Below are 22,092 nucleotides of genomic sequence, written 5' to 3' on the forward strand. Positions count from 1 at the left end.
CTGCTATGCACTACAGCATCATTCTACAGGCAAGAGTAGGGAAATCATAAGAAGCATTATCACCAGTGCAACACAGAGGGGTAGGAAGAAAATCATTATGTAGATTGTTCCCTCTTTCATGCACATTTTTTTTTCTGTCACTCTGCTCACTGTACTCCATTTCCTTTGTGATTCCTGTTCAAAGCTGTCCTGGTCATCTTGTAGAGCAGCACATGGTAGAATGGCTTGCCAATGCTTTTACCCACAGATGGGGCGCTGGCTGTTGATCTTTGCTTTCAGTTTATAAGCCCTGAAATTTCCTTTGAGTGTTTTTCACCACTTCAGGAGATTTGGGGTGGGGGGGGGGGGGGGGGTGGAGGGGTGGTGTAGAAATTAGAGGGGAAAACTCCCCATGTTCTACTTTTGGTTTTCTGAAGAGTTGTGCTACTGACGAAAGCAGCAGCTACAGGTCTGTAGCCTTAAAAAGGCCTTTGGCTGCCAGATAATACATTCAGCTCCTGTTGATCCAGCTCATCATTTAACTTGCAATCAGCAATGGGATCTGCAGTTTTGTCCAAGAGTGTTTGTTTCCCCAAATTCATCCAGATATAACCCATCACACAAAACCTGGAGAAATCATACTGTAATCTTTCTTGAGTTCACAAGAGATGGTGCAATTTCCTGCTGTCTTATTTGACCTCAAGATAACCTGCAAAAAGGTTGTTGAGATAACATGAGGAGGATGGAAGTTGCTAATATAACAAAATATCCAACAGCAGCAATAATTAGCCTCTAATTCATCTCAGAACTTATTTAGAGCACATCACTGCAGGGAATGCATGTTCAATGCCCATAAAATGACAGGCTAGGCAACTATCTCAATATGTCAAAGGCATTTAACCTTGGTGATCAGCTGGGATGTCAAATTAATCTCACCTGAGTAGGGTCAATCAAATCCCCAACTTGTATTTTGTTTTACATGTATGACCCAATCCTACGACCATTAACATTGAAAGGAAATACCATATATACTCATGTAAAAGCTGTTTTCATGTGAAAGTCGACCGCCCCTCCTTATTTTCGTCCAAAGAATCTGGAATTTTCCATATAAAAAATGTCAACCCTAGTCTGACACCTCAGCCAGGAGTTCCTGATGCCTCGAATGTGGACTCTCGCCTTGGCCCTGCCCGCCCTTTGGAACTCCTGACGCCTCCACCGCCACAGGTACTTACCATGGCTCCAATCTCCCCCATGGTAGGACGTGTGTTTTGATGTGCAGACGCTGTTTTTTTTAATCTTAATTCATTGTGTTTATTCTTTATTAATTTAGGGGCCATTTGGACTTGTACTAATTTGGTATTTTGGATTTTAATGTGAATTTCAGCCCCTGAAAGGTAGTATCCATGTAATAGTTGACATTAAAAAATTTGACTTTTACACAACTTTTATATATACTTAAATCTCCTTTTCCACCTCTCTTCCACCCTTTGTTTTCCTCAGTTAGAGTAGTTTTGGAGGCAGTTACACAGGCTGGCCCATCCCAACATGAACCCAAACACATGACCAACTGTGCCTCAAAAATGAAGGTCACTGAAAATATGAGAATCTCTGATGAGATTCAAACTGAAGTGAAGGGAGCACTGACCCACTGGAACCCATAGGTGTGACACAGAGTGTGCATCCATCTTGACCTGCAAAAGAATGCTGCAGTAAAATATACTCGACCCAAAGAGAAATGCATAACACTCCATGTCCACCTGACTTGACCTGAACAGACGTGCATTTCAAAGAATATTCACCCAACCTGCCCTGACACTGAATATACAAACAATCCCAATGGAATAACACAGAAGATATATTTGAACTGACCTCTTAGCAAAATGAATGAATGATATAAGTGTACATCCAACACTAACTGAAACCAAGTATACAGAACAAAATCTTCATCCAACCAATGTAAATCTATATGTTAGACCTGACATAAAACACTAAACTCACACAAAACTTGAATGAATGATAAACAGTCTCATCCGAAACTGGAGATGTCAGAAAATATATACTTGGACTAAGCCATACCCAAATGCTTTACACAGTGTGTACAGTTAATCTGACCCAAGTACAGTGAAACCTTGTTAGAATGTGATTTATTAATCCGCGGAATAGCTTATAGCGTGAGTGTCTGTGGACCCCAAACTTTGCAATTTTTCTGTAAAATTGAATACCAATAAATAAATTCAGAATCCCAATATTAAAAGAATGCGCTTGCTTTCTTTCATTGAAATTGTTAGTTATAGATAGCAGATCCTTTGAAAACTGGTTATATTTGGGTTTGATTATCCATGGGAACTCTGACATATATGCATCTATTCCGCGACTTGGCTGTAACGCAGTATGAAATCTTGGACCTCAGCTATCGCATTCTAACGAGGTATTACTGTATATTAACATGGCCCTAGCTCAACTCAACACACACCAAAAGCAATGACAGTGAGTGTACCCTTGATATGATCCAAACACAAGTGTGTGATGATAGACTGGGCAGCACCGTTAGCTTAGTGGTTATAGTACCAGTGACCCGGCTCAAATCCAGCACTGCTTGTAAGGAGTTCGTACGTTCTTCCCACGTTGGCCTGGGTTTCCTCCGGGTGCTCCGGTTTTCTTCCACCTTTCAAAATGTACAGAGGTTGTCAGTTAATGGGGTGGCTTGGGCTGTTACCCTGCTGGGTGTCTAAACTTAATATATCTGACACCTGACTGACGCAAATATGATGCACAATATATATATATATTTATATAAATCTGGATCTGAACTTGAATCAAATAACATAAAATTTATGCCAGGCCCAAATGAATGCAAGGTTGCGGCTGAGAATATACATTGAAGCTGGCATGGAAGTGAATAAATACCTAAGCACCCCACTTTGCTACAGACGTTTTGAACCTACATGAATGAAAAAGATTAAACTTTCAATGCCATCCAAATCCAGGTGTAAAGTGAAGAATATATGCCCAATCTTGCCCAGACCCTTTGTATCGTCATACAGTTAATGCACCATGGAAATAGGTCCTTTTGCCAGATGTACATCGACCATCAAGTACCCATTGATATTATTCCAGAATGAATTACATAGTTCACGTTCAAGTTTATTGTCATCCGATTATACAACTACAACCTGATGAAACAGTGTTGTCAGATCCTTGCTGCAAAAACAGCCACACATCCAGACATAACATGGAAATACATGGAAAGACATACATGGAAATTATTGATATTCAATATGCATGCATAAAAATAAATAAATATTATTTCATAAATAGCAGAGTCTCAGAAGGTTTGTATGAGGAGCTCATTCAGTCATTTAGCAATCTCACTGCCCATGGAAAGAAGCCGTATGCCAGACTGCTGGTCTGACTCTGATACTCCTGTATCTCTTCCCTGAAGGGAGTAACTGAAAGATGCTGTGGTCGGGGTCCTCAACGACTTTGTGAGCCTTCTTCAAATGTAGGTGTAGAATATACACCTGCTCTGACCTTTACCCTAAAATAAAATGTGGATATAAGCGTGAAGCCATGATTATAAGACAGAATGTACACCTGACCTGATTGAAGGTCAACTATGTGACAGAACATGTGAAACAAAATCCAACTTGAACCCAAGTGTGTGGTACTGTGTATAACCATGTGCGACTGTAATTCACATCTAACACCCATTTGAACTGATCCACAAATATACGCCATGGTATAGTTCAATCGGAATCCAGCGTACATAGTTGTTTCTGCCAGACTTGGATTGGGTAATTTGACTGTTCACTCCCTGAGTATCTGCAAGCAACAGTGCAGCAGATGAACTAATTTTATAATAAAATAAAATTTTTATGGCAGGAGTTTTTATCTAGACTGGATATATTGTCATTTTTGATAAAGTGGTGGTACTTTCTGCTGTTTTCATTAACTGTTTTGATGGCTCTCATGAGGTCTTTCAAAGCATTTAATGAAAATATTGGGAAGTGTCCGTGTTTTATTAAGGGGCATGTCAAATCCAAACAGCTGCTCATCCGTAATATTGAGACTAAAGAGCTAACGTGAAATAATGGTCTTCCTCGAAGAGAATTATATGTTCAATTGCCGCATGCTCTCTGTTTCTCCTGAATTTAATTTGATTGAAATTTTCATTCATCTTTGATATCAAATTTTCCAATGCATGTAATTCTCTGTTCACTAGTTTAACCTCCTCATCTATAAACTGAAATCTGAAAGTTGGTGCTTTGTGGTTTCACTTATAAGCTATTAAAGAGTCTTTAGATTTGTCTACTTACATAATTTGCACCATTTGCTTTGTTATCGTGAGAAATGATTAGATTCACTGATGAGGGGACAGGGCTGTAGAGTTTTATTGATTGGCTATATATTTAGTTCTGCTGAGTACCCTTCTTCTCTGTAATTATTTTGTGATTGTCGTGAATCCTTGCTTGAATCTGAAATACTTTGTTATTCTAGTGCAGTGTGTAGCTTCCACAAACTGCACCGAGGGCCCGTAATTGTTAGGTTGCTTCCAAGATCCAAAAAGGAATTGCATTTCTCAATTTCATGGTGTCCCAATGTTTTCTTTACATCAAAAGGAGTGTGAGAGGGGATTTCACCATGATTCAAGGAGTGGCTGAGTAAATGCTGAGTTTGTTTGCTCAAGGCTGTAAGATCAAGAACTGGGAGACCTTCTCAGGATTAGATTTGAAATGAGGAGGAGATCCCTTCATCAGAATGTGGCCAATCTTTGGAATTGTCCATTCTATGGGGCCATGAAGCTCAGACACCCAGTAAATTTAATGTTGAAATTGATAAGATTGTATTCATTAAAGGAATCAGATGTCAAGGGGATTCAGTTGAAAAGTGGACTGAAAGCACAGGATCAGCTTTGATCTTGTTGAACGGGAGTAGATTTTCCTCAGGTGTAGTCACTGAGATGATCTGAATGCATTTACCCACTGTACAGAACTCTGTGCCCAGTGCTTTTGGTGTGACTTTAGTGAATTTGCTACCCGCTCAGCTTCTGTCTTCGATTATTACTACGGTAAACTCACTGTTATCTGGAATTCAAGAAACCGGCAACCTCAAGCAACCAGCAAAAAAAAATCACTGAAAATAAATGGGTTAAAAAAAAGTTTAAAATTGGTGCACCTCGCCTTTAGTTCATCGTTCGCGCAACATGAAAACTCGCTTATCCTATAGGTGTTGGTTACCAGGTGGTTGACTGTACTACTTTAGCTGAGAGAGCAAACAGTTTTCCAAAATATTGCAAAAGCGATAATTCTGATGAAATGTCATCATTTTGAAGTTGCATTTTTCTCTACACCCATAACGTCTTAGTTTGGCACATTTTCGTCCCTGGTGCAGATCTCCAATGCCTGACGAGGTGCTCATTGCTGAACTTGGGAAAATCTATCTGGACCCAGGCACAATGGAAGGGGTTTGGCGGCAATTCTGCTTGTGGCTTGGAGGAGAAGATGCAGACTGGCCCTCCAAAGCAGAGCTTGATGGATGGTTGCAGTTTTTTTGGAAGAAACTTTGGCCTTTTCAGGTGGATATAAGCAACCACTAACAAGGAGAGATAAAGTATTTTCCTCCAGTGTGGGCTACACCAGCCAATCAAGCTACTGTATCAGAGATCTCGTCCTGACCTCAGTGGCTGCAATGGGAGTTTACACGTTTTCCTTGTGATCTCACAGGTTTCCTCCAGATGCTATAGTTAAAGGTTGGTGGGTTAGATGCCCACTGTAAATTGTCCCTACTGTGTCAGTGACCTGGGGTGGAGTTGGTGGGAATGTGGAAACAATAAAAGTGTAGATGGGCAGTTGATGGTTTGCATAGACTCGATGTGCCATGGGGCCTATTTCTATGCTGTACTGGTCCCTGATTTTGTCACCCATCTCTCTGAATTTACCTCGGAATTTCTTCATTACTGGATCCCGATCCTGAAAGAAATTCATTTATAACTGCAGAAAAGCTATTATTATTTTACCCTAACTCCTTTGCCTTTGTTTATGTGTTCTGAATCTGTACATTAAAGTCCTGTGCTTTAAGCAAACTGGACGCTGAGCTTCCTTCATTGAAACAGCGACTACACTTCAACAATTTAATTGACTGCAAGATATTTTGGGAAGCCCCACACCTTAGGCTGCCATTTGGCCTTGTCCTTCACAGAACTGTGCATGGAGTCTGGGTATTAACAGAGAGAAAATAAAATATAAAAGACTTAGCAACTATTAGCTGGCAGTTATTTCATTTTATTAGCATTAAAGATCTCTGAGGAGCCCTGGAATCTTTACATGTTTTAATCTACAGCATGCTTTGTTGTTCCCCTTTTGTTTATCTGCAGGGATATTCCATTAAGACCTCAAAGGATTAAAAGCATCCTGTGCACTGGGCTCTGAAAGAGCGATTGCATCTCTCAGAAGCACAGTTTGCAGTAGAACAAGTTGCTTTAAGTGCACCATGTGATGTGTTCTTGTGTCATGCAACAAAAAAAAGGTCCCAGTCTTTGTCCCTGGTCAGTGATCTGGGTTGCCAACCCTGAGACATTGCAATGAAGTATAAGGGAGCAAAACGTTATCAGATATTCTGTTAACCCTGTTCCAATTTCTTCTGCCATATACCCACACCTTCGTTGTTTATGTTTACCCATCTCCCTAATGAAGGCTATTGAATCTGTGGCTCAGGTCTTCTGTAGCACTGAAATTCAAGTCAAGTTTGTTGTCATCTGATTCCACAAGTACAACCTGATGAAACAGCATTTTCTTGTCATCAGTGCAAAACATGCAGAGACACAACCAGACATAACACACATGCAGACCAACAGTACATACGCAGTATTCAAATATATATAAATAATTGTTGCGTAAATATGAGAGTCACAGAGGGTCAGAGCGAGCAAGTTCCGTTGGTCGTTCAGCATTCTCACTGCCCATGGGAAGAAGCTGTTCCTCAGCCTGGTGGTAAGTAAAAACTCAGCACGTCAAACAGTGTCCTTTATATAGCAAAGATAAAGATACAAAACCAACGTTTCGGGCTTGAGCCCTTCATCGAGGGATGGACAAGATGTGGGCAGGCACCCAAACAAAGTGGTGGGGTTTTGCCCATATCTTGATGAAGGGCTCAAGCCTGAACTGTTGGTTATGTATCCCTATCTCTGATATTAAAAGTATAGTTTGACCTGCTGAGTTCCTCCAGTATTGTGTTTTTACATCAACCACGGGATCTGCAGATCTTTGTGTTTTGCCTCAGCCTGGTAGTGCTGGCTCTGATACTCCTGTATCTCTATCCTGACGGGAGCATATGAACGTTGTTGCTCATGAACCATGCTGCTTGTTCCGTCATCACTCTGGACATCGGTCTGTCTCTTCAGCCACTTGGATGAAAGTCTTTTCACTTACTCTATCTAAATCCCTTATGATTTTCATCACCTCCATCAAATCTCATCTGGGTCTTCTTGCTCTAAGGAGAATGACCCAATCTCACAACATGCTTGAGATCTTTAATCCTTCGAACATTTAGCTTCCTAACCATGATATGATCACAACTCCATAGGTGAAGTTGCCACCATTGACCTTTGGCCTTGTGTGGTGTTTGAAAAGTATCAGGTTCGATGGGTTCTCAGAGAGATGAGTCTGGACACAAGTGTTACAATCAAAGGTATTGAACACATGGGAAACAAACAGGGGAAGACATCAAATGATACTTCATTACTCTACTACTAAATAACTATAGGCTTTCACATCGGGCTCAGGTTGGACTCTGATACCAGTGGCCAGCTATCTTTTACACGGTATGAGACAAAACTATAACGGTGCAAGCAGGCACAGCGGGCACAAGGGTCTCCGACACTTCCCGCACATGTACACACTTCACAGATAGGGAATTTCAAAGACACTCCCGATTCCCTATGTGAACAGGGATGTGGGTCTCTGCAAGCACTGATCTATAGCAGAACTATGGTTCAACGCATAGTGCACATCTTACCTGTGACTCCTCCAGCGATGTCCACAGTAGCCACCTGGCATGGAGTGAAAGGCAGAAAGAAAGAAATGTGGTGTCTGGCCAGTGATGACATCGAGCCATTTAACTGAGCCAATGGTAAGGTATGCACTAATGGGTAACTGGGGTCCAATCTTGATTGCGACTTCCGAATAAGTTTCAGTCAGGGAAGTCACGTAACCCCCACAATCCACAGTGTTCTAGACAGGGAGGCCATGTGTTCCTCCACAATCCACATATAACACTTTGTCATAGTTTAAAGTGAAGCAGGAATGTCTGCAGATGCTGTGATTGTAGTCAAAACACAGGAACACTATGGGAACTCAGCTGGCCTCACAGAGTCCATAGAAAGTAAAGGTGTATTACTGATGGTTTGGGATACCTTGAGGAAGGGCTCAGGCCCGAAATATCGGACCTTATCTCCTATAGATGCTGTGACGCTGTGCTGAGTTCATCCTGCATTTCTGTGTTTTGTCATACTTGTGAACACATTTTATGAAAAGAAATCAACTTGGAGTGTTCAAACAAACGAGCAAATACAAACTGCTGCAGTTGCTCAATGGACCAGGCAGCATCTTTGAAGGCAGATTGATAGTTAACATTTTAGGTTAATGAGACCCTGCATCAGGATCGTTCTGGAATCAACCCACAAATGGATTGGAAGGTCAAGACTTTGTCACTTTGGCATCTCATTCTGAGCCAGGCATTGAGACAGTTTGCTGGGATGTCGAGGAGGATCATTTCCACGCTGCCTGACTCACTGAGCTGGGGTCTTCAATGAAGATTGTCCTTAGCCTGCTGAAGTTACTGCTGTAGGAGAGCAGTGGCAGCACAGTGTCCCTGTTTCATCCACAAGCTTCAAGTTCAAGTTTATTATCATCCAATTGCACAAGAACAACCCGACAAAACAGCGTTCTCTGGTCCTCAGTACAAAACATGCAGACTCACAACCAGACATAACACACATACAGACAAACAATACACATATATATGTATCTATCTATATGCATAAATTTTGTTTTGTAAATATGAATCTTGGATGGTTATTGTGAGCAGTTCCTTTGGTCATTCAGCATTTTCATTGCCCTTGGGAAGAAGCTGTTTCTCACCCTGGTTGAGCTGGCTCTGATACTCCTGTATTCCTTTCCAGTTGAAAGTAGTTGAAAGATGCTGTGTTCAGGGTGGTAGGGGTCCTCATGTCATTGATGGGTGGGAAAACCCTAGTGATCCTCTTTGCCACTCTTATGGTCCTGTGGATTGATCTTCGATCCATTTCTCTATAGCGACCTTACCACACTGTGATGCAGCTGACCAGGACGTTCTCAAAAGAGCTACTGGAGAAAGGTGACAGGATGGTGGCTGGTAGCCTTGCCCGCTTCATTCTTCCCAGGATGTGCAGTCGCTGTTGCGCCTTCCTGACAAATGAGGAGATGTTGTGTGTCCAAGTTGGCTCCAAGGAACAATGCTTTCTGCTTTCTCCACTACTGAGTTATTGATGTGTAGTGGAGGGTGGTCGTTCCTGATCCATCTGAAGTCCATGATCATTTCCTTCGTCTTGTTCACATTGAGACACATGTTGTTAATTTTGCACTAGATCACGCAATTTTTCTCTTCTCTGTAGTGCAACTCGTCATTGTTGATGATGAGGCCGTCTACTGTTGTGTCATCTGCAAACTTGATGACCGTTGGAGATAGATTTGGTGATGCAGTTGCATGAACAAGAATGGGCTGAGCACACAGCCCTGTGTTGCACCTGTGCTCAGTGTGACTATGCTTGACGTTCTGCTACCAATCCAGACCGAGGTCTTTCTGTTGGGAAGTGCAGAATCCAGTTACAGAAAGGGGGGTTGAGTCGCCACGAGGGCAGCTTCTCCACTAGCTTCTGGGGAATGTTTGTATTTAACACTAAGCAGATCTCTATCGAAGTGACAGCGGACACTGGAGTAGCCTTCTGGAAACCTTCTTCTTGACGTGTCTGCACAAGAAGAGGTTTTCCTTTTACCTGCACTGACATTCCTCAACTTAACGTACGAATTCACCAAAAGAAAGACTTGGGCGTAATATGAGTTCATTACTTTATATTTATGAAGAGGTGCTGTGTAGCAGGATTCTTAATTATTTAATAAATTTAAGGTTGTCAAATAAATTATAAAACAGAAGATCACAATACCCATGAATATATGAATAAGTCATTAAATAAATAATGTAAAGATGAAATCATTAAATCAATAAATCATCAAATATGAGTTTATAAATAAATTAACACAAATAAATGCCACCGTGGCAGGAAGGAAAAAGAGAGAAATGGAAATCATCATTCAGTGAGGTTTTTCCATGAAACATTCCCTTTGGAATCATGGCCTAGGTGGTCTTTGAGGTTATTCAATTTCATTGTTACATAAACGTCAGCAAACATGGTGTTCGAATGTGCGAGAGGCTCACTGGGTGGACAATGGAGGAAAGCAAATGTTAAATGGTTATAATTCTCCCTCATGCCCTGGAGTCCAGAGAATTGCAAGTTGCTTGTCAGTCCTCTGTGCGTTACCGAAGTGTTCATTCATTCTTTCTGCATTTCAAAATACAAAAATTATCAAAATCCCAGAAAGTTAATCAATCATATGGGAATCATGCTTAGTTATTCCCCATCTTTTTGCTTATCTCCCTTCCTTCACTCCCTCTTTGCACCTCTTTACTCCTTTCTTTTTCCTCCCTTTCAACCCTTTCAGCCCTTCCTCTATCCTTTCATTTTGCTCCCTTCTTACTACCTCCTCCCTCCTCTCCTTATCCCCTCGTTTCCTTGCTTCTTGAGCGAAGTGGGGACTTTTAAATTAAGCGATTCAGGCCATAACAATCTGGTCACTGCAAACAGGGGACGGCATCCAAAGGCAGCATCAGTGTGACAAAGGATCGTGCATGTCTTTTAACATGATTCAACTGCAGCCTGTGCTTAACTCTCACTTCCCACCTTCCAACCTTAATTAACGGGAAATTCAAAGCGATGGACAGGGAGCATGTGGGAACATGGTTGGAGTTGAGAACAACTCTCAACCTAATGGCCTTCTAATGTCCTGCATTATCCCCTTGAGTATGTTGGATGTGACGAAGGTGTCAGGCAGCCAGAGGGCGAAGATGGAGAAGCTGAACTGTCAGATGAGTGCATGGTATGGCCAGCCCTCAAATGAAGAATCAAATGCCAGGAGAAAGACACACTTGGTTCTTGAGAAGGGAGATAAAGTTGGGAACGATGCAAGCTCTTGAACAAGGACTTCTGACTGATCATTAAGCTTTGTACAATTGGTATCACTGAAGAATGTACTTTGTATTTGTGTGGGTTGAAGAGTTGGCATTGGAGTTATCCAGAACTTCACACACGGATGTCATCAGCCTTTGAATGAGAGGCTATAAAATGTACTCCTGGCATCGACACAAAGCCAAGGCCTCCTTCTGTGAATCCAATTTCTTTGGATAAAAAAAGAAGCTGTTGTAGCGGCGGCTACACTGCTAACTGAAGGATCGCACAACCAGACGGGTTGAGTTCAGTGAGCAAAACTGATTTATTGCAGGCTGCCTGGCTGGTCTTATACTCCCAGCCCGGACCTGGCTGAGAACCACGCTGGGGAGCCCTGACGTCACCGGGGCATCACATGGGTCACCAAGCATGGGCTTCTGAGCCCGGTGACGAGGTCGGGAGGAAACCCCCGACGGCGCCACTTTGGCCGGCTGCCCCACTGCGTGTGTGACAAGTGGGGCTGGTTCGCCTGCCTATTGGCATACCGCCACACAGCGCCCCCCCCCCCTAGAACCGGTGCCAATGTCCTTTTTTGCCGGGCGGCCACAACTACTGGCTCGGTGGGGTCGAGGTGGGCTGGCTTTAACCTGACACCATAAACAGTTCCCTCTTACCACTGATGACCAGTGTGAAAATGGATCTTGAATGCTGGATGACTATGTACGGCCTTTTGTATGGTCTTTGTAGAGGTGCTACGGATGGGCCCCACTTGATAAAAACGTACTCTGCGGAATACAGCTCGCTGGGGATGAAAGAGGCCCGTGTGCCGTGTCTGGGCAGCGGTGAGGGTGTGAAGGAATCCAACTGGGTAGGGAAGTAGACCGTGAGGTGACTGCTGGGGGTTGTGAGATGCGCTGACCAACTCACCAGGTAGGGCTAACGGTGCTCCGTAGACCAGCTTGGCTGATGACACCTGTAGGTCATCTTTGGGTGTCGAGCAGATACCCAGGAGCACCCAAGGCAGCTTGTCCACCCAGTCAGAATCGGTGAGGCAGGCCATCAGTGCCGACTTAAGGTGGTCATGCAATCGCTCGACTAGCCCATAGGCCAGTGGGTGATAGGATGTGGTGTGATGGAGCTCGATCCCCAGCCTTTTGGCGAGCTGTGCCCAGAGTGCAGATCACTGGTGACGTGGTTTGGGATGCTGAACCGGGCAACCCAACTGTTCGAAAGCGCTCAGGAACAGGAGTCCATGGAGGCGTCTGGCATCGGGATCACCTCAGGCCAACGAGTGGTGTGGTCTACCACTGTGAAAAGGTAATCGTTACCTAGGGAAACAGGTAAGGGTCCGACAATATCCACATATATGTGGCTGAACCGTTCCCGGACGTGTTCAAAATCTTGTACGGGTGCTCTGGTGTGTTTGTGCACCTTAGAAAGCTAGCAATGGGTGCAGGTTCTGGCCCAGTCTGCAATCTGCTTCCTAAGCCTATGCCAGATGAAACGTTCTGCCACCATATGGTCCGTGGACCTGATGGAAGGGTGGGAAAGGTCATGGATATGGTGGAAGACTTGCCTGCTCCACTGCTGGGGAACCACTGGACGCAGGGTGCCCATGGAGACACTGCACAGGACGGTGCCCTCACCTTGAGGAGTCAGGAGGTCCTGAAACCACAGGCCCATGATGGCAGTCCTGAAGACCCGTGTCTCCTCGTCGGATTTCTGGTTCCAGGTGAGCTGGTCAAAGTCGAGGCCGGGTGTCAGCGGGCAAATGGCCGGTCGTGAGAGTGCATCGGCGACCACGTTGTCTTTCCCCGCCTTGTGCCAAATGTCGGTGGTGAACTCCAACACGAAGGAGAGGAGACGCTGTTGGCGGGCCGACCAGGGATCTCTTGCCATAGTGAGCACCTGAGTGAGGGGTTTGTGGTCGGTAAAAATGGAGAAAGGCCTCCTCTCCAAGAAATAGCAGAAAAGACACACCGCCAGGTACGTGCCCAGCAACTCACGATCGAAAGCGCTATACTTGTGCTCTGACGGGCGAAGAAGTCGGCTAAAGAATGCCAGTGGTTTCCACTGTCCGTTCATCTGCTGCTCCAGGATGCCTCTGTGGCAGAGGCATCGACGGAGAGCGCCATATGCAGGTTGGTGTGTGGGTGGACGAGCAGGGTAGCTTTCGCGAGGGCATCTTTCGTGGCTTCAAATGCCCTGCTGGCCTCTGGAGTCCAGACGAATGTCTTGTCTTTGGCTGCGATGACGGTGAAGAGCGGCTGCATGATGTGCGCAACGCCTCGAATGAAGCAGTTATATAAATAAACCATAACCGCGAACTCCTGTAGCCCCTTGAGGTTGTCCGGGCGTGGGAACTCCCTGACTGCAGCGACCTTCATAGTGGCAGGTGTAGCTCCTTCGCCCATGATGGTATGGCCCAGGAACTGCATGGACTCTTTCGTGAACTGGCATTTGACCGGATTCATCATTAGGCTGAAGTCGGTCAGTCGGGAGAAGAGGGTGTGCAGGTGAGACTTGTGTTGTGCCCGGTCTCTGCTGGTGACATGGATGTCGTCCAGGTAAATGAATACGAAATTCAAATCCCTGCCCACTGTGTCCATGAGGCGCTGGAATGTCTGAGTGGCGTTCTTGAGCCCGAATGGCATGCGTAGGAACTTGAACAAGCCAAAGGGGGTGATGATGGCTGTTTTGGCTATGTCCTCGGGGTGCACTAGGATTTGGTGATACCCGCGCACCAGGTCGACCTTGGAGAATACCCTCATGCCATGCAGGATGGCCGTAAAGTCCTGGATGTGAGGGATCGGGTAACGGTCAGGTACTGTCGTGTCATTAAGCCATCAATAATCTCCGCAGGGGCGCCAGCCACCGGAGGCTTTCGGGACCAGGTGAAATGGTGAGGCCCAAGGACTGTCGGAGCGTCGAATGATCCCCAGCTCCTGCAGATGTGAGAACTTTTCCTTCGCTATCTGGAGCTTATCCGGCGGAAGCTGGTGTGCCTTGGTGTGAACCAGCGGGCCATGGGTGGGGTTGTAATGAAACACCCCGTGGCGTGGTGAGGCTGTGAAGATCTGCAGCTTGAGGAGGGACAGGAACTCGTCCAGGATATGCTGAAACTCGTCCTTGGGCGTGCTGACCGAGGCCATCTGCAGTTGTTCTGTGCGGGAGGCGTTGAGGCGAACGGATTGGAAGGTACGGGCAACTACCAGTTGCTTACCTCGAATGTTGACCAGGAGTCCGTGGGCAAGGAGGAAGTCAACACCCAGGATGGCGGTTGGGAAGGACGAAACAGTGAACCTCCACGAGAACTTCTGCTGGCCAATCTGGAAGTGGATGGTCTTGTCTCCATATATTCGGATCTCTGTCGAATTGGCTGCACGGAGGGGAGGTCTTCGAGGCCGGTTCTGGGACTCGATGGCTGTGGCTGAAATGATGCTGATCTGGGCCCCGGTGTCGAAGAGGAAGCATCGGTTGTTGACTGAATCCTGCAGGTAGAGAAGGCTGTGTTGTTGGCCAGCCGCCACAGCCATTAACAGCAGCCTGTCTGCTTGTTTCCCTGAAATGACCAGGGCTGATGACACTTCTGAGCCTTGGCTCCCCAGTGCTGGTGGAAGAAGCAGAAGCCTGAAGTGGATGGTTTGCTTCTGGCTATGCTCTTTGAGGCCCCTGCAGGGGCCAGGTGTTCCACCGCAGCGCTAGAAGAAGACTTGATGTGGTCATGTCTGTGACTCGTAACCTGCTGGACTGCTGAGCCGTCCGGGAATCATTCGAGCCATAGCTCCTGAGCTTTTTGAACAACCTTCCTAGGGTCTACGAAGCTCTCCTGGGACAGCAGCAGCCAGATGTATTCAGGCAGATAGTTGAGGAAGATGCGCTCGAAGAGTGGGCAGTTGGTGTGATCGCCCATGAGCGCGAGCATCTCATCCATCAACTCGATTGGAATTCTGTCCCCCAAGGCGTCGAGGCGCAGCATCCGAGCGGCACGGGAGCACCTGCTTGATGATCCCGTACTTATCTTCTGCATGTGGGTGCTAAACGAGGTGCAGCACTCGTTTGGCGGTGGCCTGATCCAGGGCAGCGACCGCATGGTAGAACTTGGTCGAATCCAATGAAATCTGAGTCTCTGCTTGGCTGAACCAGGTCTCCGGGTCCTGAACCCAGAAGTCAGGAAGCTTGATGGCTATAGCGTTGATTGAAGGGTCATTAATGTCGGGATCAAAGACATTTGAACCTGTCGGGTTCACCAATTGTAGCAGCGGCTACACTGCTAACTGAAGGATCGCACAACCAGACGGGTTGAGTTCTGTGGGCAAAACTGATTTATTGCAGGCTTCCTGGCTGGTCTTATACTCCCAGCCTGGACCTGTCTGAGAACCACGCTGAGGGCCCTGATGTCACTGGGGCGTCACGTGGGTCACCGAGCGCGGGAGTCTGAGCCCGGTGCAGAAGTCGGGAGGAAACCCCTGACGGCGCCATTTTGGCCGGCTGCCCCGCCGCGTGCGTGACAAGCGGGGCCGGTTCACCTGCCTCATGGCGTACCGCCACACTGTCTCATTTACCCCAGTTAAGGCCCAAATTTGCAAAGTTCCATAAAAGACCAGTGGGGTGTGCTAGAGGGGAGCGCAAAATAAAATGGATTGCTGGCTGCTTCAAGCAATCTCACCACATATCCTCTTGGGCGAGCTAACGTTAGCTTCATGTTCCATAGACAAAGACCTAATTTGGTAATGAAATATGTAATTGTAGAGCTCGTCGAAAGAACCAAAGACTTGTTGATCCAAACCAAGGCTTTTATTAGCAAAAGACCGGAGCTCTTCACAGGTGGCCGACCAGTCCGGAATGATCCGACCTGGCTAGGGACACAACCCTTTAAGGCCCAAACAATAGGTGTGGCTTAGCTCTCAGCCAATCGCTGTAAGCACAGTCTAGATACAGTAACTATATACACTATGTACATTGGTGATAGATCTGTACTATCACAGTAATTATATATCATGGAATGACAGCAGGATGGAGAAATCTATTATACACCAAGTCCGTGCGCACACAATGCCTGCTGTAAACCACAGCTACCCTACTGACTTGCAGAATGATTGAGGTCAGCGAGCTTTCATCTATATGCAAATAGATGACTCTCTGTTCCAGATCCAAGGTATTATTTTTTAAATCCTCTCTTGTATTGTCCTGGAAGAGGGTTCCCACTGGTTTTATTTGGGATGGGTTTCACTAATAACAGCTTTATTTAAAATGAACGCTCCCATCTCCTAATGATCTGGCCTTCCTGGGACTGTGAATCTTTGGCCAGATGCCTGTTCTTTGACAGAGTGTTGGTAGGCTGCTTGACTGCAAGATGCATTACAGTCAACATTGATCGTGTCCTCACTTTCCATACATAACAGCACCTATAGATATGGATGCATAAGCAGATAAAAATGCCTTCATTATACTCCAGGGCAGGATGGCAATGAAGTCAGTTTCCCTTCAATTTCACCATGGGACCAGGTTTATTTCAACTCTCCAGTTTAAACTTGGGAGACTTTTGCTTTCTTGAGCAGAATTGTCATTGCTGTTCATTGATGTTGCTTCTTGGAAACAGTGACCAATAATTTCCACTCGCTCTGTTTGAAATTGCATCTGGTTCACTTTCTGAAAGTTGCTATTAAATTTGTTTACACCATCCTTATCTGCTTGCACCAGTATCCTTCAGTGATGTTCAGATCGTAAAAACGCACTGCATTAAAAAAAATTGTTGGCTTTATTGCAGGAACTTTTAATCTATTTTAATAATCCCTAGTACTTGTGGAAACTCTTTTCTCATCTCCTCCTCTTGTAAATTTCAATGCCCAATCAAATCTCCCTTAACCCTCTTTGCTCGAAGAAGAACACAAGTTGTGTATCCAGTGCCTCGACACAAGGATACAGTAAAACCCTGGTATCTGGAATTCTTCAAGCAATCAGCAAAAAACTTGGGGAAAATAAATGTAAAACAAAAATAAAACAAGTAAGAATGAAATAACAGGTTAAAAAATGTGTTTAAAATTGTAAATGTTCTCTGAAGTAACATAAACTTTGGGGACGATGGGAGCAAATATCTAGCCAATGGAGGGAGGGCCTTGGTCGAACTTTGCTCGTAGCAGCTGTTTGAATAAAGTTGTGTGAAACAGCAATGGGGTCGCCCAGGGTGAAGAGCTGATTGATGCCGTTCGCTGTTGGGGTGATTCTATTAATGTGTCTCCTTGTCCCTGCTTAGAAAAGTCGCCCCGGTCAGAGGCTTTATCTGTAAACTTGGTGGGGGGGGGGGGGGGTTTATTTTCTATAATGTTATTGGGCTTTTGGGCAGCTCTGTGGAGGGTGTAATTTGCAGATGCAGCGATGGTTGAATATTTTCAAAGAATGTGAGTGAAAATAAAGTAAAATGCTTTAAGGTTTATATATTCATGCAAGTGAAGTTTATTTAGTGTAAGTATAGTAGAGTATCTTTTAAACTGTTTATTCTTAATGCAGGTGTATTAGTTCGGCATTGTAAGAGTAAGTCTCAAGCAACTGGAAAATACACTTATCCAGTGTCTACCAATCCTTGTAAGTGCCGGATACCAGGCCTTTTACTGTATTAACCAAATCCTAAGCATGCATGAAAACATGGGTGCTAGACCTGACTTGGTAGGCTCCCTCACTGAAGCACGATGCAGGAAAGAGAAACGACTACCTGCTGGCACCGGTGGGCTTGAGCTTGGATCTATCGTTTGGCCTTGGGGTGGACGAAAGCGAGTTCTGCTCTACTTGATTTCCGAGTGCATGGGGCTGGGAGACTGAAATGGAGAAATCGTGCTCCTCCCAAAAGACCCATCAGAAACACCTTCTTATTCTGAATTACATTAGTGCTCTTCAGTTTATTTTCAAGAACATTTCCGGATGAAATTTTGAATGAATACAATTCATACTCCTTTCATTTAAGGAGATTAGTTTGTGTTGGTAGATTTTTTTTGACTCTGTTCAACTTGCCATGAAAGCAATGTACTGTGATTGTGGTGCTGGTTTATATTCAAAACATTTTCTGCTCCGCTCTGTGCAGGGAGTACTGCGTTCCTCTTTGTGCGCACTGCACACTTTGTATGTCACTTATCAGACACTGCCCAGACACTGCCTCTTGTCTGTTCATCTCTGTAAGCTCCTGCAGTTCAATAAGTTAAAAAAAATCACCAAACCCATAGCCATGACGTAATGAAAGTCTTCCATTGGTACCTTAATCACATGGCCTCCTTCCTCAAGTCTGGTAAGTGCCCAAAAGAACAAATTTAATAATCATCTCATCTATCTAATTGTGACAGCCCAATGAAATGATGATCCTGCAGATGTTTAAAATGGCAATGCTTCATTGCACCTGTAGCAGTGGTCTGGAAACATGGTTGAGTCACACCCTTCTAAGCACACATTTTGGCTCATTACATGTTCCTGGCACTAATCATCCTAACATAGGCCTTTGCACGTGCAAATAATCCTTTGGAAATGCACATGAGAGAGAATAATTTGCAGATCCATGAGAAAGCATCGGGATAAAGGGGTGTGTGGGGATTATCACATGAAGAGCCGACGCACAGCACGGTAAAAGGATCTTCCAGCCTACTTGCCTGTGCTGTAAAAATACCCCAATTAACACGGAGGGTGAGTGTCAACCAGGACCGGGAGGAAACCCACGCAGACACATGGAGAATGTACAAACTCCTTACAGACAGCGCCAGATTTGAACCCTGGTCGCTGGCCCTGTAATAACTGCTATGCTTACCATGCCGTCCAATGGCCAAACAGCCTGATTGTGAATAATGATTCCAGAGACCTTGTTGATGTGGAAGAACATTTCATGCCTTGAATGGTCTCTACTGAAATGTGAGAGTTGTGGCCAATCCATGAAGCACTTAAGCATCAGAGCAGTGAGTTGCCAGGGTGAACGGCACAGGGAATTTGGAAGCTGCTGTCAGTCAGTAACCATGAGGGAGCCTCACATCTTGATGGGAGGCAAACAGACTTAACCCATGCTGAGTTGTGGACTATCTGACCACCGTGGCATCTCAAGGAATGAATAAGAATTGAAAAGAGGAGAATGAGGTGATTTGTGCTGTCCAGACAAATTACTGCTGTCCACAGGGAGAGTGCTTACTGGTCAACCCAGTCCTCATAATATATTGTTACATTCTGTGAGATATGCAATAAATATTAGTGACACGGAGAAATGAGATGGAGGGAACTGTAAACAAGTCAAGGTTGAAGCAGGGTGGGCTTTGTCTAGATTTTTTTATTGACATATGCCACTGCTCATAATATTTTCAATCTTTGACAAAAGTACATAGCTGTTAGTTCAGAGTTCTTCCTTCTCATTCAAGGAACCATTCCATATTTTTGCCTTCCTCTCCCCCTGTCTAGTCACCTCTCCAAAGCGTTGATTCTTTTGTCTTTAAGCGTCTCTGAGCTAATCAACCACAGAAGCCTCGCGATCTTGCCTAACTCCATCCAAAGGCATTGTCCCTTTGTACTCTTTGTGCAGGGTTCACTGGAGCTGCAATTAGGCTGGTTCCTTCCCTGCTCCCTAATCTGGAGTAAAAACACAAAGCTGGAGAAACTCAGCAGGTCAAGCAGTGTCCTTTATATAGCAAAGGTAAAAATACACAACCGATGTTTCGGGCTTTAGCCCTTCATCAAGATATGGAAAAATGTCGACAGGCATCTGAACAAAAGAGTAGGCGGTGAGGGGAGATTGCAAAGGCAGGAGGTGATAGGTGGCGAATGGAAGGAGGGAACAACAGTGAACAAGGAGAGGAGGGGTGGCTTGGTGAAGGGAGAGAGAAGGGAGGGAGGAGAACTGGAAAGGGGAAGGGAAGGGGGAAGGGGGGAAAAGGGGAGCAGGTTAGCATAAACTGGAAAAGTTGACGTTAATGCCATCTGACTAGGGAGTTCCCAGTCAGAAAATTAGGTGTTGTTCCTCCGATTTGTGGGTAGTCTTGGTGGGTCAGTACATAAGGCATGTGAGTATGGGAGTGTGACACAGAATTAAAATGGTTGGCTACTGGGAGGTCTCTGTCAATGGCATGGATGGAGTAGAGGTGCTCAGCAAAGTGATCTTCCAATTTGCGCCCAGTCTTTCCGATGTAGAGAAGGCTACAAAGGGAGCACCGGTTGTAGTAAATCGGACCTGCAGATACACAAATGAAGTATTGCTTCATTTTAAAGGCCTGTTAGGGGCCCTGGACCATGGTGAGGGAGGAGATGTGGGCGCAAGTGTAGCATCACCTGCGGCCACAGGGGAAGCTAATGGGGGAATTAGGTGGGGAGGGAGGAGTGCATGAAGGAGACATGGAGGGAGTTGTCCTTACAGAAAGCAGAGTGGGAAGATGTGTCTGGTAGAGGGATCTTGTTGTAAGTGCCGGAAATTCTGAAGGATAATGTGTTGGATGCAGAAGCTGGTCAAGTCAACTTTATTTTTCGTTCATACCATGCTCGCCCGGTAGGGCAAGATGGTCTTTCTCCAGGACCACAGAGCATATTGACATAGATATAAGTTAGGAAAGCAGTTAACTCATTAAAATATTAAAATATACTCTGAAAGCCCACGGTGCGCTATGCACATCTCTGCTGTGAGTTCAGGAGCCAGATGGCTCGGGGGGAAAAAGCTGTTTCCCACTCTGGACGTAAGGGCCCAAGTGCTTCAGTACCTCATGCCAGATGGCAGAAGGGAGAACAGTTTACATGCGGGATGTAATGTTTATTACTTTCCACCTGCATCGAGCGTTGTACATGTCCTCCATGCTCGGAAGACGTTCCCCAATGGTCTTTACCACTGACTTCACTATCCTCTGCAGGGTCTTGTGGTCCAAAGTGGTACAGCTTACAAACCAGGTGGTGATACAGTTGCATAGGATGCTTTCAACTCATTCTGGATAGAATGTAGTGAGGACAGAGGGTGGGAGATGGACTTTCCTCAGCCTTCGCAGGAAGTAGAGGTGCTGCTGGGCTTTTTTGGCTGTGGAGCTGGTGTTAAGGGACCAAGTGAGATTTTCTGCCAGGTTCACTCTTAATAACCTTAACGGTCAGGGGAGTGTGATCTCCCCAGGCCCTCCTGAAGTCAACAACCATGTCTTTTGTTTTTTCTAAACATTCAGATACAGGTTGTCTGCTCTGCACCAGTTTGTTAGTGTCTGCACTTCGTCTCTGTACGCTGCCTCCTTGTTCTTACTAGACCACTCGTGCTGTCTGCAAACGATGGTTTGGCTCAAGCTGTGTTTAGCTGCACAATCGTGGGTCAGAGAGTGAACAGCAGTGGACTCAGCACGCCACCCTGGGAGCCCCTGGTGGAGTGGTAGGTGAGGATAAGGGGGATTCTATGCTTGTTGCATCTGGGGGCAGAGTGGGCCAGGGCAGGTAATCAGGGAATGGAGGAGATGCAGTTGAGGGCTGAGTTGATAGTGGTGGAGGGGAAGCTACGTTTGTGGAAGAAGGCACAAGTGTAGTCGATGCCCTAATATAGTAAACAAACAGCAACCCAAGGGTGACCAGATCATCAATTCTCGAAGTTGAATTGTTAATGTTGGCAAAGATATAAGGCGAATAGATCATTTCCTCTTCAAAATAACATCATGAATTTTTTTTATGTCAGGAGCATTTGAAACCAGAGTTGAACCCCCAGTCTTAAAGGCTGGACCAGTGATAGTGTGCCATTCCTTTGAGGCTGTTCGGCCAGTACGATTAGTGTAGCACAGCGCTGTTACAACACCAGCGACTGGGGATCGAATCCGGCCCTATCTATAAGGAATTTGTACTTTCTCCCTGTGTCTGTGTGGGTTTCCTCCAGGTGCTCACCC

The 22,092-nt window shown here is 45.3% G+C and overlaps 1 protein-coding gene and 1 long non-coding RNA gene across 4 annotated transcripts in view; both read left to right on the forward strand.

Moving 5' to 3' along the window:
* The window catches only part of celf5a (cugbp, Elav-like family member 5a), a 428,125-nt gene that overhangs the window by 142,610 nt on the left and 263,423 nt on the right, over positions 1-22,092 (forward strand). The window lies entirely within an intron of this gene.
* LOC138758731 (uncharacterized) lies at positions 16,293-18,196 on the forward strand. Its single transcript, XR_011354407.1, has 2 exons — positions 16,293-16,394; positions 17,747-18,196. It is a non-coding gene; the product is annotated as an uncharacterized lncRNA (long non-coding RNA).

Source organism: Narcine bancroftii, chromosome 3 (assembly GCF_036971445.1).
Source record: "Narcine bancroftii isolate sNarBan1 chromosome 3, sNarBan1.hap1, whole genome shotgun sequence".
Lineage (NCBI taxonomy): Eukaryota > Metazoa > Chordata > Chondrichthyes > Torpediniformes > Narcinidae > Narcine > Narcine bancroftii.